We start from the raw sequence: 19,444 nt of genomic DNA, 5'->3' as shown, positions 1-19,444 counted from the left end.
CCTAAACCCTTCCCTTTGTAACCCTCGCAGGTGATGCACAGCCTGATGCCTGGTCTGAAGAGCAGGCTGGCAGCTCCAGAGTGAAGAGCCACTCACCTGACTCACCAACTCTGTCCTGGCACCTTCCTCATTGAAGCAGCAGCACCAATACATCACTCAGGTCACAGGGTGTAAGAGCTGGTGAGGCACTGAGCACCAGTGAGCAGGAGGGGCTGGGAGGGGAGGAGGGGCAGGCAGCACTGCCTCAGCATGGGGAGAAATAACTGCCTTGGGCTGAGGAGCCTGATTGCAGGATCCCAGTGCCTAAGGGATCAATGATCCTGGAGTATTGAACACATGTGCTGCTGGGTCTGTTTCGGTGAATGTGCGAGGGTCTCACGCTCCAGGCTTGCAGCTTGGTCACACTCTGGTGCTTTTATCCGTGAAGCCAGTGAAGATGTGAGTGAGCCAAAGACTTTTCATTGTAAGATCCAACTGTGATGTGTGTCCAATGGGTGAACAGGGTCAGCAATGAATGAGCTGTATCGTGTGCAGACTTCACATGGTTCAGCAGGCAATGAGTAACAGGAAATTACTGAGTACAATGGGACCCATTCAAATCCTCAGGCCGGCTCTGAAATGGACACTGACAGTGAGACGCTGCTTTTCCAATGTGAAAATATATAGGATATTACAGACTGTGAGAGAAATTGAATAGGATCTGGGTTTGTATCCGGGGCATATCATGAAGCTTAATTTGGTTCTCAAGGTAATTATACCAATTAATTTAATTTAACCTGCACAGCCACAGCCTGAGCAGCAGGAGTCAGTCCAGCACGGGTAGGATTACCACCAACACTGAGCTACCGGACAGACATCATGAACTGGACAGGACACAATTCAGTGTGATGCTAATGGCAAATTTATTTCATTGGTTCTCCCATTTAAGGAAACTCAATGTTCAAAACAATCACTGAAAACATAGCAAGAAATGAACATTCAGAATTACAGTCACACATATTACATTATACTGCAATTATTTGTATACTTTTGCATTATGCTGCAATTGTCTCTATACTATTAGATTATACTGCAATTGTCCCTATACTATTAGATAATACTGCAATTGGCTCTATACTATTAGATAATACTGCAATTGGCTCTATACTATTAGATAATACTGCAATTGTCTCTACACTATTAGATTATGCTGAAATTGTCTCTATACCATTAGATTATGCTGCAATTGTCTCGATACCATTAGATTATGCTTCAATTGTCTCTATACTATTCGATTATACTGCAATTGTCTCTGTGTTATTAGATTATACTGCAATTGTCTCTATACTATTAGATTATGCTGCAATTGTCTCGATACCATTAGATTATGCTTCAATTGTCTCGATACTATTCGATTATACTGCAATTGTCTCTGTGTTATTAGATTATACTGCAATTGTCTCTATACTATTAGATTATGCTGCAATTGTCGCGATACTATTAGATTATGCTGCAATTGTCGCGATACTATTAGATAAAACTGCAATTGTCCCTATACTATTAAATAATACTGCAATTGTCTCTATACTATTAGATTATGCTGCAATTGTCACGATACTATTAGATTATGCTGCAATTGTCTCTCTACTGTTAGATTATACTGCAACTGTCTCTTTACGATTTGATTATGCTGCAATTGGCTCTATACTATTAGATAATACTGCAATTGTCTCTACACTATTAGATTATGCTGCAATTGTCTCTATACCATTAGATTATGCTGCAATTGTCTCGATACCATTAGATTATGCTTCAATTGTCTCTATACTATTCGATTCTACTGCAATTGTCTCTGTGTTATTAGATTATACTGCAATTGTCTCTATACTATTAGATTCTGCTGCAATTGTCGCGATACTATTAGATTATGCTGCAATTGTCTCTATACTATTAGATAAAACTGCAATTGTCCCTATACTATTAAATAATACTGCAATTGTCTCTATACTATTAGATTATGCTGCAATTGTCGCGATACTATTAGATTATGCTGCAATTGTCTCTATACTGTTAGATTATACTGCAACTGTCTCTATACGATTTGATTATGCTGCAATTGTCTCTATACTATTAGATTACACTGCAATTGTTTCTATACTATTATAATGTGATGTACAGCAGGTGAATTTCCAAGGCTTTCTCTCCCTAGTTCACATAACTTCAGCAGAGGTTCTGTGAAAACTCTGGAAAATATCAACCATGTCGATGTGGGTTTTCTGGAGTTTCCACTGGTCTTCGGGATGTCCTGAGGATGTGAAAGATGCCACATCCACACTACTTTCAGTCTTATTCTTGAACTTTTAATGATGTACAGGAGCGCGATGTGCTGATGTTTTAGTGCAGTCCATTTAATCAGTCTCAAATGCAGCCTTCACCACTCTCTGCGCATTCTCCACAAGCTCATTCAGTGCATCATTCAGCAGCTTGTAGGTCATTGCAAATGATGTTCCTGCTCCAAAGATGGAACCAATGATTGGTATGAAGTCAAGGATCGCCTCAGCTACTAAAATGGCAGCAAAGGTGGAACCCAGCAACATTCTTTTCACAAATTCTTCAGTAATTTCACCCATCAGAGGGGTTTTCACCACTGCTGTCAGATCTCTCACAGATTTCCCTGCCACATTGGCCAGTCTTTGAAGAGAGGCATCATCCAGACCCAGATATAGACGGAACTGTATTATTGCTGTAACCAGTATCCCAATGTCACAAGCAAAGGACAGGCCAGGAATGGGCACTGCTCCCACTGTTCCTGAAAGTGTTGCCAACATCCAGACTTGTTTATTTAGCTCTTTTATTCTCTACCATCTCCAATGTAATGTTTGGAGGTGACAGCAAGAAAACATGCTTCTTTATATCATCAAGGTTATTTGCAAGGGTTTCCTTTAATGTTGGAAAATCAAATTATTTCACGCAATGGCTTGATATCAGGAAAACAGTGGGTGATGGAATCCTGAACTTTTTCAACTCAGCAACACAATAAGTCCTGATATTTTTCATTTCTCTAGATTTTCCACCATCCGTTTCAATATCAGTGAGGTCATTGTCAATCTTCGATCGAGCAAAGTAAATATTCTTCCCCAGTCGCTTAATCTTTTTGCCGAGTTTTGCATCATGCTCTTTGACTCGGCAGCCTAAGATAATGATGAAGAAATCGTATCTTTCAAAGTGCATTTTCCTCAGATATGTATCTGCTTTGAAATTAAAAGTTCCAATTCCTGGCAGGTCCCAGAAGCAAACATTAGGCAGGCTGAGATGTGGGTGTGGGGCTGGCTCCATTGTGGTTTCTATGTTACCAACTTCAGCTGCTCCCTTATCATTTCTCCGAAGCCATCTCACAGCATTGATGAAGCTGGATTTCCCTACGCCTGATTCTCCCGTCACGGCAATGTCAAGCTTTACATTGTTGAGGTCTTCCAACTTCTTCTGTATCAGAGGCAGAGCCGTCTCCAGCCCGCCTGTTTCATAAGCGGACGTGAATCGCTTGCGATCTTTCTGACTGAAGAATGTAGATTTCGAAGACTGAGCCATCTGATCTCTGTAAAAAAAAAATGATTGTACACTATGGAGAATTTCTCCAAATTGTAAAAGATTGCAGGAAAACTACAATTAGAACTCGTGATTAAAGGCAGAAATCAGTGGGGACAATTCACTCAGAGCTACTGAAAGATGCACTGAGCTGTAAAACAAAGGATCTTGTCACCCTGTAACATCACTGATCCCTCTATCCCAATCATTCATTCCTACTCTCCGTGCTCGTGGGGCATGTGCTATACAGGCACTCCTGGCATTGAATACCTTGTGTTGACTTTGCAGTTTGTTGTATTAAAATAGAATGTGGATTTAACATTTGTTATTCAGGAAGATTAGAGTCAAACAGGACAGTGCAGGTATATAGTGCTGACTCAGTTAATCAGGTGATTATTATTAGCACTGTCACGTAGGAGCAAAGAGCACTGACGTGTTGGCATGTTGTAGGATGTTGCAGCCCAAACACCAACTGATCTGAAGACAGGAAGTAGAAAGAATCAAAATCAAAGGGTGACATCACAGGAAAGAAGGGAAGTGAGGTTCCGCAGGGCTCAGTGCTGGGACCCTTGCTTTTTATGGTATAAATCATCGATTTAGATTTGAATATCTGGAGTATGATTAACAAGTTTGCAGACGACACTAAAATTGGCTGTGCGGTTGGTAATGAAGAGGAAAGTCATGGGTTGCCGGAAGATATCAATCTACTGGTCAGGTGGGCAGAGCAGTGGCAAATGGAAATTAATTCAGAGAAGTGTGAGGTGCTGCGCTTTGGGAGGGCGAAAAAGGAAAAGATATACACATTAAGCGGTAGGTCACTTAATAGTGTAGATGAACAAAGGGACCTTGGAGTCCATAGATCCCTGAAAGTAGCAGGCCAAATGGATAAGGTGGTCAAGAAGGCATACGGAATGCTTGCCTTTATTGGCTGAGGCATAGAATATAAGAGCAGGGAGGTTATGCTTAAATTGTATAATACTTTGGTTAGGCCACAGCTGGAGTACTGCATGCAGTTCTGATCGCAGTATTATAGGAAGGATGTGATTGCACTAGAGAGGGTGCAGAGGAGATTTACTAGGATGCTGCCTGGAATGGAGAATCTTAGTTATGAGGACAGATTGAATAGGCTGAGTTTGTTCTCATTGGAACAGAGAATATTGAAAGGAGACCTCATTGAGTTGTACAAAATATTTAGGGGTCTGGACATCTTGGATAGTAATGGTCTATTTCCATTGGTGGAGGGGTCTATTATGAGGGGCCATAGCTTTAAGGTGGAAGGTTTAGAGGGGATTTGAGGGGGGCTTATTTATGCAGAGGGTTTTGGGGATCTGGAACTCGCTGCCTGGAAGAGTGGTGGATACAGACACCCTCACCACTTTTAAGAGATGGTTGGATGGGCACTTAAAGTGCAGTAGCATGCAGGTAATTGGGATGAGACTGGATGACGTTTTGTTGGACGGCACAGATATAATGGTAAGTACTGCAGGAATAGAATACATCCAGAGAGATCTCCTGTACTAGTTTCGATCACCTAATGGGTCAGAGAGGAATTTTCCCAGATTTTTTCTCCCTAAATTTGCCTGGGTTTTTATCTGGCTTTTGCCTCTCCCAGGAGATCACATGGCTCCGGTTGGGGTGGAATGTAGAATGTTTCAGTATAAGGGGTGCCGCAGTTGTGTGAGGCGGACTGGTTGGGCTGGGTGCTCTTTGCCTTTTCGCCATTGTTCATAGGTTTGTATGTAACCTTTAGGGCTGCTGACCAAGGGCCGTGCAGCTCTTTGTCGGCCGGCGCAAACACGATGGGCTGAAATGGCCTCCTTCTGCACTGTAAATTTCTATGTTTCTATGTTTTTATTGGTTGGTGAGTTTTTCTCTTTCGCTCTTTTCTGGGGCATTGATTTGAATTAGAGCTGGGATTAAAAACAAAACTTGAAAACTTAATTTACTAAATACATTAGAGGTGGCAGAGCAGGCGATGTGCTTCTGTTGTTGCATCTGGGAGCTGGTGGACCCCATTGAGTTCCACGTCGACCACATCTGCAGCAAGTGTCTGCAGCTCGAGGAACGTTGGCTTCCTGTTGATGAGCTGGAGTCCGAGCTGCAAACACTGTGATACATCAGAGGCGGGGAGAGTTACCTGGACACTGTGTTCCAGGAGGCAGTCACACCCCTTAGATTAATTAGTTTGAATTCGATCCGTGGTCAGGGACAGGAGGGTGTGACTACGAATGAGGAAGGTATGGGGACTCAGGATGTAGTGGTGGAGGAGCCTCGGCCCTTGAAATTGGCTAACAGGTATGAGATTCTTGCTCCCTGTGTGGACGAGAGCAAACTGACCACAGCACCTTAGTACAGGGGGCCATTCAAGTGGGGGAAGTAAAAAGAAACGTTGTAGTAATAGGGGACAGTATAATAAGGGGGATAGATACTGTTCTCTGCAGCTGAGAACGTGAGTCCCGAAAGTTGTGTTGCCTACCCGATGCCAGGGTTAAGGACATCTTCTCTGCGCTGGAGAAGATGGAGAGGAACTTGGAGTGGGAGGGGAAAGATCCAGTTGTCGTGGTCCACGTGGGTACCAACAACATAGGTAGGACAAAGAAAGAGGTTCTGCTGAGGGAGTATGAGCAGCTAGGAGCCAAATGAAAAGCAGAACCACAAAGGTAATAATCTCTGGATTACTACCCGAGCCACGAGCAAATTTGCATAGGGTAAATAATATCACGGAGTTGAACACGTGGCTCAAAGACTGGTGTGGGAGAAATGGGTTTTGGTTCGTGGGACACTGACACCAGTACTGGGGTAAGAGGGAGCTGTTCCATTGGGACGGGCTCCACTTAGACCGTGCTGGGACTAGGGGCCTGACCAATCAAAGAACTAGGGCTGTAGAGAGGGCTTTAAACTAAATAGTGTGGGGGGTGGGGGGTGGCGTGGGGGAGGAGCGTTCAGCTGAACAAGAATTTAAGAAGTCAAAGAATAAGGAGAAGGCAATAGATCAGGATAGCACTGGGGGAAATGAAAACCAGAGCATGCCAGGAAGGGACAGAATGTATAAACATAAAAGTGGGGTCAAAGCAGGAAAAAAGGATAAAGAAACAAAATGAAAAGCTCTTTATCTGAATGCACGCAGCATTCGTAACAAAATAGATGAGTTGATGGCACAGATAGATATAAATGGATATGATCTGACAGCCGTTAGAGATGTGGTTGCAAGGTGACCAGGACTGGGAACTAAATATTCAGGGGTATTTGACAATTCGGAAGGACAGACAGAAAGGAAAAGGTGGGGTAGCTCTTTTAATAAAGGATGAGATCACTCTGTTAGTGAGAAATGATATTGGCTCAGAGGATAAAGATGTTGAATCAGTTTGATAGGGAATAAGGAATAATAAGGGGAAAAAGTTGCTGGTGGGCATAGTCCATAGGCCCCCTAACAGTCGTTACACTGTTGGACAGAGTATAAATCAAGAAATAATGGAGGCATTTAAAAAAGGAATGGCAATAATCATGGGAGATTTTAACCTTCACATTGATTGGACAAAGCAAATTGGTCAGGGTAGCCTTGAGGAAGGGTTCATAGAGCGTATCCGGGATCCTTGAACATTACGTTGAGGAACCAACTAGGGAGCAGGCTATCTTAGAACTGGTACTGTGTAATGACCCTTGATGGCTTACATCCTAGGGTCTTAAAAGAAGTGGCTGCAGAGATAGTGGATGCATTGGTTGTAATCTACCAAAATTCCTTGGACTTTGGGGCGGTCCCAGCAGATTGGAAAATCACAACTGTAATGCCGGTCTTCAGAAAAGGAGGCAGACAAAAAGCAGGGAACTATAGACCAGTTAGCCTAACATCCGTCGTTGGTAAAATGCTGAAGTACATTATTAAGGAAGTGGTAGCGGTACATTTGGAAAAGCATTATTCAATCAAGTGGAGTCAGCATGGTTTTCTGAAAAGGAAATAAAGTTTGACAAATTTGCTCGAGTTCTTTGAAGATGTAACTAGCAGGGTGGTTAAAGGAGAACCAGTGGACGTGGTGTATTTGGGTTTCCAGAAGGCATTCGATGAGGTGCCACATAAAAGGTTACTGCACAAGATAAAAGTTCACGGGGTTGGGGGTAATATATTAGCATGGATTGAGGATTGGCTAACTAACAGAAAACAGAAACTTAGGATAAATGGGTCATTTTCCGGTTGGCAAATAGTGACTAGTGGCATGCTGCAGGAATTGGTGCTGGGTCCTCAACTATTTACAATCTATATTAATGACTTGGATGAAGGGACCGAGTGTAATGTAGCCAAGTTTGCTGATGATACAAAGATAGAACATAAGAACATAAATAATTAGGAACAGGAGTAGGCCATCTAGCCCCTCGAGCCTGCTCCGCCATTCAAAAAGATCATGGCTGATCTGGCCGTGGACTCAGCTCCAGTTACCCGCCCGCTCCCCATAACCCTTAATTCCCTTATTGGTTAAAAATCTATCTATCTGTGATTTGAATACATTCAATGAGCTAGCCTCAACTGCTTCCTTGGGCAGAGAATTCCACAGATTCACAACCCTCTGGGAGAAGAAATTCCGACTCAACTCAGTTTTAAATTGGCTCCCCCGTACTTTGAGGCTGTGCCCCCTAGTTCTAGTGTCGCCGACCAGCAGAAACAACCTCTCTGCCTCTATCTTGTCAATCCCTTTCATTATTTTAAATGTTTCTATAAGATCACCCCTCATTCTTCTGAACTCCAACGAGTAAAGACCCAGTCTACTCAATATGTGGGAAAGCAATTTGTGAGAAGGACACAAAAAATCTGTAAAGGGATATAAACAGGCTAAATGAGTGGGCAAAAATTTGGCAGATGGAGTATAATGTGGGAAAGTGTGAAGTTATCCACTTTTGCAGAAAATAAAGAAGCAAATTATTATTTAAATGGAGAAAAATTGCAAAGTGCTGCAGTACAGAGGGACCTGGGGGTCCTTGTGCATGAAACACAAAAAGTTATTATGCAGGTACAGCAAGTAATCAGGAAGGCAAATGGGATGTTGACCTTTATTGCAAGGGGGATAGAGTATAAAAGCAGAGACGTCCTGTTACAACTGTATAGGGTATTGGTAAGGCCACACCTGGAGTACTGTGTACAGTTTTGGTCTCCGTATTTAAGGAGGGATATATTTGTATTGGAGGCTGTTTAGAGAAGGTTCACTCAGTTGATTCCTGAGATGAGGGGGTTGACTTATGAACAAAGGTTGAGCAGGTTGGGCCTGTACACATTGGAGTTCAGAAGAAGTCATGTTATCAAAACATAGGATCATGAGGGGGCTCGACAAGGTGGATGCAGAGAGGATATTACCACTCATTGGTGAAATTAAAAGTAGGGGACATAGTCTCAAAATAAGGGGCCGCCCATTTAAAACTGAGATGATGAGGAATTTCTTCTCTATGGAATTCTCTGCCCCAGATAGCTGTGGAGGCTGGGTCATTGAATATATTTAAGGCGGAGATAGACAGAAATTTGAGCGATAAGGGAATAAAGGGCTATGGGGAGCGGAAGTGGAGCTGAGTCCATGATCAGATCAGCCATGATCTTATTAAATGGCGGAGCAGGCTCAAGGGGCCAGGTGGCTGACTCCTGCTCTTATTTCTTGTATTCTTAAGTTTTTATGTTTGGATATTGGATGGATGGGCTTAGATGGGGGATTTAGGGTACTAGATGGATGGATTTGATGGAGGATTTTCCGTACTAGATCGATGGGTTTGATGGGAGACTTAGAGTATTGGATGGATGGGTTGGTTTGATGGGAGAGTTAGAGTACTGGATGGATGGATGTTAGAAAACAACTATTCTGCAGGCTTTTCAGTAGATATAGGCCTTTTATATTCAAAAATGCTAATTCAGCAGTTTGTGTAACTGTTTTTGTACAACTAGTTCCAAAGGCATTTTGTCTATGGATATCTTATGTTGCGGGATTATAGCATGGGAAGTATGGGGTAAATGTTTCTGCCTATTGTGGAATGTGCGAGAGTGGTTCGGAGACTGTTCAGCCTGGGGAAACATTGAAATCTATTGACATACAGGCACTAAAAGCAGGCTCAAGTTCCCATAATATAATGAGTGATTCAACATATATAACAAAGACGTATATTGTATTATAATATTCTCGGAGCGAAACTGGTGATGCTCACATGTTATCACAAGGCCATTTGAGATCAAGCACCTCAAAACACCTTATAGATGTTAAATAAATTCAGTGGGGAATCCAGGAGAAATTTCTTTATCCATAGAGTGGTTAAAATGTGTAAAAGGAGAAGTTGAGGAGACTAGCATAGATACATTTAAGGCGAAACTAGATAAACACATGAGGGAGAAAGGAATAGAAGGATCTGTTGATCGGGTTCGATAAAGAAGAGTGGGAGGCGGCCTGCGTGGAGCATAAAAACACCGGCATAGACCGGTTGGACTGAATGGCCTGTTACTGTGCTATAAATATTGTGGTCAAAATTTTCTTCGGGGAGACGGGCTGGAGGCAGTGGTGGGGGGAGGGGTAGCAGTGGTGGTGGGGAAACCCAGGAAGCCTAATTTGAATGTGAGGCCTGATTGGCTGTGGGTGGCTAGGCCTCAGTTGTGAGGGTCGGTCTGGGGGAGGGATCACGGGAGGGGAGTCGGGGATTGGTGGGAGGGGGTCAGGATCGGGAAGGTCAGGCATCGTGGGCCATGGATTGCGGGGGGGTGGGTGCGGAGGATCGAGAGGGATGCCGGACGATCAGGGCCGGCCTCATCATCATCGCTGTGGGGAGGCCGGGGGTGGGGGGATGGGTTAGGCAGGGACCCTGGATCCAGGAGGTGGATATAAAGCCATTTATCTCCTGGATGCAGCCATCCCTTCCTCGGTCCAACTGTCAGGTTGTGTGAAACCCATCCACAGGCAGTTAAATTCGAAATGGAGGGAGAAATAGAGGCTTCCAGCCTCATTATAATATTTAAATTGAGGTAACGGCCCCTGTATGTGGATAGGTCGCCCGCCACCCGTCCCGCCCCGTCCCGCCCCAGCCCCGTCCTCCCCATTCCGCCCTGCACCCCCCTCCCCGCCCCGTCCCCCCCATCCCACTCCGTCCCGTCCTGCCCCGTCCCGCCCGGTCCCGCCCCTGGTCAAACCAGAAGTGGGTGGTGTGCATGTGACGATTGGCTGGGAGCAGCTGTCAGTCAGTGAGTGTCTGTGACGATTGGCTGGGAGCGGCTGTCAGTCAGTGACCGTGTGTGCGCATTGGCTGAGAACAACTGTCAGTCAGTGAGCGTGTGTGACGATTGGCTGAGAGCGCAGTCAGTGAGCATGTGTGGCGATTGGCTGGGAGTGGCCGTCAGTCAGTGAGCATGTGGCGATTGGCTGGGAGCAGCTGTCAGTCAGTGAGCATGTGTGGCGATTGGCTGAGAGCGGCTGTCAGTCAGTCAGTGAGTGTGTGCGGTGATTGGGTGGGAGCTGCTGTCAGTCAGTGAGTGTGTGTGGCGATTGGCTGGAAGCGACGGACAGTCACTGAGCGTGTGTGGCGATTGGCTGAGAGTGGCCGTCAGTCTGTGAGAATGTGATGATTGGATGGGAGCAGCTGTCAGTCAGTGAGCATGTGTGGCGATTGGCTGAGAGCGGCTGTCAGTCAGTCAGTGACTTTGTGCGGCGATTGGGTGGGAGCGGCTATAGTCAGTGAGTCTGTGTGGCGATTGGCTAGGAGCAGCTGTCTGTCAGTGAGCGCATATGCGGGTGCTGAGGGAACCGCCCACAGGCTGCTAGCACGCGTGCACACAAACACACATTCTCCGCATGCGCACAGGTACACCCCACATGCACACTCAACACAAGCACACCTAACACACGCACACCCAACACACGCACAGACACGAAGCCGGGCGCTGTCGACAGGTAAGCCTAGGCCAGGCGTGACCTCCCGCAGTTCGGAAAATTCTTTCTTTCGGCACCAGTCAGGTCCCAAGGGTGCCGGACCACAGAGGTCCAACCTGTACATATCAATCACTTAGACTTGAATAAAAGGTTTTCAATGATATACAAATTGGCTGTGTGATTGATAATGAAGAAGAAAGCTATAGACTGCAGGAAGATATCAATGAACTAGGCTGAACAGTGGCAAATAGAATTCAATCTAGAGAAGTGTGAGGTAATGCATTTGAGGATGGCTAACAAGGCAAGGGAATACACATTAAATGGTAGGACACTGAGAAGTGCAGAGAAACAAAGGGACCTTGGAGGGGCATGTCCACAAATCCCTGAAGGTAGCAGGCCAGGTACATAAGGTGGTTAAGAATGTATACGGAATACTTGCCTTTATTGGCTGAGGCATAGAATAGAAGAGCAGGGAGGTTATGCTTGAACTGTATAAAACACTAGTTAGGTCACAGCTAGAGTACTGCTTACAATTCTGGTCACCACATTGCAGGAAAGATGTGATTGCATTAGAGAGGGTACAGAGGAGATTTACGAGGATGTTGCCAGGAGTGGAGAGTTTTAGCTATGAGGAAAGATTGGATAGGCTGGGTTTGTTTTCTTTCGAACAGGGAAGGCTAATGGGAGAACTTATTGAGGTGTATAATATTATGGGGGACTTAGATAGAGTGGATAAGAAGGACCTATTTCTCTTAGCAGAGAGGCCAACAATCAGGGGGCATAGATTTAAAGTAATTGGTCGAAGGTTTAGAGGGGTTTGGTGGGGGTCTGGAACTCACTGCCTGAAAGGGTGGTAGAGGCAGAAACCCTCACCACATTTAAAAAGTACTTGGATGTGCACTTGAAGTGCCGTAACTTACAGTGCTACGGACCAAGATCTGGAAAGTGGGATTAGGCTGGGTAGCTCTTTGTCGATCGGCATGGACACGATGGGCCGAAATGGCCTCCTTCATTACTGTCAAATTCTATGATTCTATGATTTCCATCTATTGAATAGTATTTAATGTTAACCTTTGATTATTTCCTCATTCCATTCCCCATGGGAATAACTATCATGGCTTGTTGAGCTGGGTGTATGAAGTCCTATACTTGCAGCTGCATTGCTTGTCTATAGAATGAGAAGGGACGCATCGGTTTTAAGGAGGCCAATACATCTTACATTACGAGAAAAGCATTTAAACTTAATCTTCACTATCTTCTTTCCATGTTCAAATCCCTCATTATATTAATCTTGCTTTGCTTTCCTCTAAGGTGCAAGCAAGATTGTGTTTTCACAGAGGGTTTAGAAACTGTGGAATGTACTATGTTAGTTAGCAACTGAAGCAGAGACTACGGCCCTGAATTTCCTCAGTGTCAGTTCCTCGGTTGTTATGTTGCTCTTACACCGGAGGTTACCATCACTAGCAGCGGGATTTTCACACAAGTATACTGGGGTAAGTGAATGGAAATAGCTGTTGGTTCAGCTCTGCTATAAGTTGAGTGTTGAAACTGTAAATTGCTGCCAAACTTGCCCTCCCAGGAAACCTCCATGCAACAATGGTGTAACTCTTTTAAAGCTTTCTACAGATGTCTGACAGCAGCTGAACATTGTCGCACAGCAAGGTCATCAGCTCAAAGTGGTTTTGTTGCCTATTTCCACCAGATCATTGACACCATCTCTCACCCACACCTTCAGTCCAGATTGGCACCTTCGCACCCCATTAGTTGCCAGCTGTACCCATTGGGCATCACCCGAGGCCAGCAACAGAAGAACATTTGGGACCCCGATGAAAATCTCCAAGCTCTCCTCACCCACACCATCGGTCCAGATTGGCACCTTCACACTCCATTAGGTGCCAACTGGGCACCACGACAGGGCAGCAGGCACAAGGTCTACAACTGGCTCCCTGAGGGAAGTTCCAATCCCTGCTCCAGAGGTACATGAGGGAAGACACACACTCCTGGGTCTTTTGTTCAATAATCTGGACACCAGCATCAGCTTCCAGGGAGCAGGCACTGATTCCCCACTCCCTCACACCCAGCACCACATTCATTTCAACAGTGCAGAGAAAATGAAAATACTTCGAGAACATGTCGGCAAACTCTCTCTCTCATCCCTCTCCGTCCTGCCCACCACACTCTCCCTCTCCGTCCTGCCCACCACACTCTCCCTCTCCGTCCTGCCCACCACATTGTCCCTCTCCATCTTACCCACCTGACCCAACTCTAACTTTATTTGCAATTGATCGGTACTTCTTGCGCTTGGAATGCTCAAATCGCAAAACAGGTTACTCTGTAACATCGCCCGCCTCTGCCCCTGCCTCAGCTCTTCTGCTGCTGAAACCCTCATTCATGACTTTTTTTAGTTCTAGTCTTGACTATTCCAACTCACTCCTGGGTGGCTTCCCACATTCTACACTTCGTAAACTTGAGTTCATTAAAAACTCAGCAGCCCGTGTCCTAACTTGCACTAAGACACGACCATCCATCACTCCTGTGGTTTCTGACCTACATTGGCTCCGAGTTAAAAGTTCTCATCCTTGCTAACAAATCCCTCTATGGCCTTGCCCCTCCCTATCACTCTAATCTTTTTCAGCCTCACAATCCCACAAGATGTCTACGCTCCTCAAATTATGGTCTCTTGAATATCCCTCATTATAACTGCTCAACACTGGTGGCCTTGTCTTCTGTTGCCTGGGCCCCAAGCTTTGGAACTCCCTCCCTAAACCTCGCTACCTCTCTTTCCTCCTTTAAGACGTTCCTTAAAACCTACCTCATTAACCAAGCTTTTGCTCATCTGCCGTAATTTCTTCTTTTGTGGCTCGGTGTCAAATTTATCTGTTTTTTCTTGCAAGACTGTTGTGAAAAGCCTTGGGACATTTTACTACATTAATAAATATGTAAATAAAAGTTATTACAGGCAACTCTCCATTATCCGGGTCCCTCAGGGATTGGGCTATGCCGGGTAAACGATTTCTCTGTTAGAGCGATTTGACATTACAGTTAATGTTTACAGTACTGCAGGTGTGCTCTAACCAATAGTTGTAGCGTATCTTCTAATCCTTGAATTCTAGTCCTCTAGATCTAAAGACCATTAGACTTGTTGATTACTTCCTGTAAATGTTCATGGCATTTTAATGAATTATGAGAGGCAGTGGACCTGTGTGCGAGCAGCAGCGGAAGCTGAGGCAAGGCAGAGCGCTGAAAAGCAAGGCTCAACAGGCAACACTCGAAAGGAACATCAGAGTTTCAAAGCGACATCACACACGTGGAATTTTAAATGCTGTTACAACAGTTTCACGTTGTATCCGTGTGCGGATAATCGAGAGTTGCCTGTATTTATTATTATTACACGATAATCATTAATTTATACATACAGTGGTCCACGAGCGGGCAGCCGAGTTGATTGTTGTTCCTCTGGGTTTGATTTGACCGGATTGTCCCGTCTTCCACCTGCAGTAAAAAAGGTTGATTGCCTTTTGGCTTATATTCTGTTTGACTTTTTGCTGAGCAATTGACGTTTGGTGCCTTTTTCCTTATACTGTTAGCAGAAACTCTGAAGTGTAACTGTTAATCTGATAGTCTCTAATCTCAGGAAACACTTGGTGCTGACTCATTCTGGGTGGAGGATGACAGGCGATATTTTTTTCTGTCCATTCTTGGAATTTCAGCCTCAGCCACAAGCATACGAGTAACTATGTGTATCACATAGCTGTTCCACGCGTCCGTCCCTTTCTTACGATCCTCCCTCAAGTGACTCCTGAGTCTTTGACTCTCATGGGACACTTAAAGTCGTTTGATGTGTACAATCTGCACCACTGCAGCCAGAATGCTTTAATCATTTGCTTGAATCTTGTGGTGAACCATTCCTTAGTCATGCTGTCACACCAGTCACGTATGCTGAGACTTGACATATTGAGTATAATTTCCCTTTCATCCATCACAACATCATTAAACATAACAAACCTTTCAGCTCCAATACCAGGCCATTACTGATCCCCCTTTCTCAAGAGGACAATGCCATTTGGTTCTTTCTTTGGCTTCTTTGATTTTTGTTTAAAATCGATCCACTGTTTGGGTGTTTTAGGGCAGCTAATCATATTGCTGGGCAATTTCCATACAGACACATGAACGTACCTGAGTGCTTACTTCCCCAACAATTTCCCAACATTAAGTATGCCCATCGCTCCAATGCTTTACCCAAATGAACCTTGCCCCATGCAGGTACATACTGACCGACTGCCCCTTGCCCCATGCAGACACATACTGACCGAATGCTCCTTGCCCCATGCAGGCACATACTGACTGAATGCCCCTTGCCCCATGCAGATACATATTGACCGAATGCCCCATGCCCCATGCAGGTACATACTGACCAAATGCCTCTTGCCCCATGCAGACACATATTGACCGAATGCCCCTTGCCCCATGCAGACACATACTGACCGAATACACCTTGCCCCATGCAGGTATATACTGACCGAATGCCCCTTGCCCCATGCAGGTATATACTGACCGAATGCCCCTTGCCCCATGCAGACACAGACTGACCAAATGCCCCTTGCCCCATGCAGGTATATACTGACCGAATGCCTCTTGCCCCATGCAGACACATACTGACCGAATACACCTTGCCCCATGCAGGTAGACACTGACCGAATGCCCCTTGCCCCATGCAGGTACATACTGACCGAATGCCCCTTGCACCATGCAGACACATACTGACCGAATGCCCCTTGCAGGTTCTAACTGACCGAATGCCCCTTGCCCCATTCAGACACATACTGGTTGAATGCCTCTTGCCCTAAGAAGACACATACTGGCATTGGGGCATCTGGCCATAAGTCTCAGTTCCGCCACTCCCTCTGTAAAGTTTAGAGTGTTGTTGGAACACTTTAGACAAATTCACTGTCTTTCTTCCACCCTTTGGTGGTAGACAGTTACCGCCCAATTACTACATATTAGGGTCTGATTTTTAGCAATGGTTCCATCTTTACGGAGATTGATAAAACCCATATCTGAGGAATTTATTTTACCGATGGTGTTGGCCGTTGGGATTGTTTCCTGTCGAAACATTTGCATGTTCAATTCCCGCATCCCGAGTACCACGGCCACAATGAGCAGGATTAACATTTCCACATTTCCCTGTAATACACAAATAACTTTATGACAAACAAGGATATTATAACTTGTTCAATTTAAAGACTCCATGGCGTCCGAGGTTTTCGGACTCTAGTACTGATCCATCCTGGTGGTTATGCTGGTAGGTTTCCTTGGGGAATTTTGGATGGAGATGTTACCACTAACCCCATTGTCGATGTTGGCGCGGGTGACACAGCCACAGGGGGTGCAGCTGGCACCACCGCCCGCTGAAATGGTTCTAGTACTGGACTTTCATCGTCCCACAACATAGGTGCTAGTCCTGTGTACCCGATCATGCACATAACCATGCCCTTTTGTCTTACTTGTTTGCATGCAGTACCCGTTGCACTATATCGCTTCATCTGGTTGATGTGGAACCACTTAACCATTTTGGATAATTGCACCGGCCGCGTAGACCATTGGGCTGGCTTTTTCCACGATATTGTACAGACGCTTATACAGTGGTTCAAACACTCCCACCCTCGCATAATTCCTGACCACCACCTGATCTCCCAGATCCCACTCCTGGGATTTATGAAGTTCCAATAACAACTTATTACTGGTATGTTGTTTCCCAATATTGTGAGCTGCATTCCAGTGTGCCACAGATTTTTCACGAACTTGTCCCTTGTCACCTCTCTTTCATGAGTTTCCGTCAAGGTCGGGACTAACAAATGGGCTGGGGTTCTCATTGGCCTTCCCGTCACAAGTTCACAAGTACCCCATTCCCTTCGCAGCATTGAATGTGATGTCCATTAGGACCAATGGAAGCACCTCATCCCATGTCTTTGGATTATTCCCCAATCCCTTTCGTAGCCTTTTAAGGATTCAATCCATTCTCTCCACAATCCCAGATCACTGCGGGTTATGGGCCACATGCCATTTTCCTTTGATTCTCAACAACTTCAGGGTTGGCTGCATCACTTGACTGGTGAAGTGACTTCCCTGATCAGATTCCACTACTCTGGGGAGTCTCCATCACGAGAAAATCTCCCTCACAAGGCTTTTAGTTGTGAGTGCCGTGGCTGTTTTGCAAGGAAAGGCCTCCACCTATTTGGTGAAGGTATCCACCAGGACCAGGCAGTATTTATTAGCTCTTCTGGTGGTGGGAAGTGGAGCGATGAAATCAATCTGGACACAGTGCCATGGGCCTTCCAGTCTTCTTATACGTCCGAGAGGCGCCTCCTTCGTGTGGGGATCTGGATTGTTAGCTGCGCACACCAAACTGTTGTCACAATATTCCCTCACATCTTCCCTCTGGTGAGGCCACCATTTACCACCTTCCACTTGTTTCCAAGTGGTTTCGGGTCTGGGATGCCCAGCCCTTGGTCCTCCATGGGCCAGTTGCATGAATTCTTCCCAGTACCTCTCTGGAAGTATCCATTTGTCTCCTTTAAATAACATCCCTTTGCTTAGCTGCACGTCGCTTGCTCCAAATGGCTCCTCCAGGTACATCCCTCTGCCTTTTCTTTGATAATGGCTTTCAGTCCCACATCCTTTGTCTGTACTGCTTTCCGATCTGGTGGTCGGGTCACCAGATCTTTTACCTCAGTCGCTCCTGGTAGGACGGCTGCCATTACTCCTGATTGATAGGGATCCCACAGGATTCCCTGTACCACCCCTTCTCTTGCCAACTTGTCTGCCCTCTTACTTCCTTTCCACTAGTCTTCACCTTTATTTCCTGTGGCCTCCAAATTGGTGGCTAATAAGGGTGCATTCACTAGTAGTTTCCCATTAACTGACTTAAACGCTCTCCTGGCCCTTATTGCCAAGTACTCCATGCAGGAGTTACAGGTAAACATAGAGTCTGAGCAGATGGTGTAGGGCGGTGGGAATTCCATGGGGTGTGTCACCACAAAAGTTACTGTGGCCAATTGTGCCTGCTGGGCACTCACACCTTCCGGCAAGCAAATTACCAGCTCCACCCCTTTCCTTGGATCATAAATCCCACACCTTGTTTTTTCCTCCCATCTTCCACAAAGCTTGATCCGTCTACATAAATGTCTCTTCCGTTGGGTGTTCTCCCGCCCGGAATCCTATTCCCATTGCTCCTTCAATTGCCCAAACACTGGTGCCGTCTGCAGGTCCCTTTTAAATCGGACAAAGGCTTCCTCACATTAGTCATCCCATTCCCAGTCTGCCCCTTTCCTGAGTAACCTGAAGGGAGGCACTGCTGTGGGAGCATAATCCTCGATAAACTCCCTCGAGCATCCCGTGAGTCCTAGAAATGATCTCAAGGCTATGACGTCAGCAGGGATTGATAGCTCTTGCACTGCCTTTCGTTTGGCTTCATCTATTGATCTTTCGCCTGGTCTGAGCACTAATCCTGAGAACCGTAGCTCCTTTCATCCCATCTGGGCATTTTTAGGGTTTACCTTAACACCTGCCTTGGCTAACAGCTTCAACAATCCATTTAGCATTTGTTTATGGTCCACCTCAGAATCTGAAAATAGCAACAGATCATCCACATATTGGACCAGGCAGTCTGGCCGACTGAATTCCTTAATGGTGTTAGCCATGCACTGTTGTAATATGGAGGGGCTATTCTGGAACTCCCGGCAGACATGACCAGGTGTACTGCTGTCCTTCAAAGGTAAACGCAAACTTGTACTGGTCTTCTTGTCTTACCGCTATCGGCCACAACCCGTTTAAGATAACCAACATGGTAAATACCGTTGCCGATGAGGAGATATTTCCAATCAGGTCCACCACCGCTGCCACGGTCGGGGCACAGGCGGGAATATTTTTGGTAAAGACCCGATAGCCCATGGTCATTTACCATGACTTATCTGGTTTCTTCACCGGCCAAACCGGTGAGT

At 45.5% G+C, this 19,444-nt stretch overlaps 1 pseudogene; it reads right to left on the bottom strand.

The window, feature by feature from the left end:
* Positions 1-878: 878 nt before the first annotated feature.
* Positions 879-18,796, bottom strand: LOC139265778 (interferon-inducible GTPase 5-like; annotated as a pseudogene).
* Positions 18,797-19,444: the final 648 nt, after the last annotated feature.

The sequence above is a fragment of the Pristiophorus japonicus genome, chromosome 6, assembly GCF_044704955.1.
Source record: "Pristiophorus japonicus isolate sPriJap1 chromosome 6, sPriJap1.hap1, whole genome shotgun sequence".
Classification (NCBI taxonomy): Eukaryota; Metazoa; Chordata; class Chondrichthyes; family Pristiophoridae; genus Pristiophorus; species Pristiophorus japonicus.
This window is presented reverse-complemented; position numbering and strand designations above follow the sequence as displayed.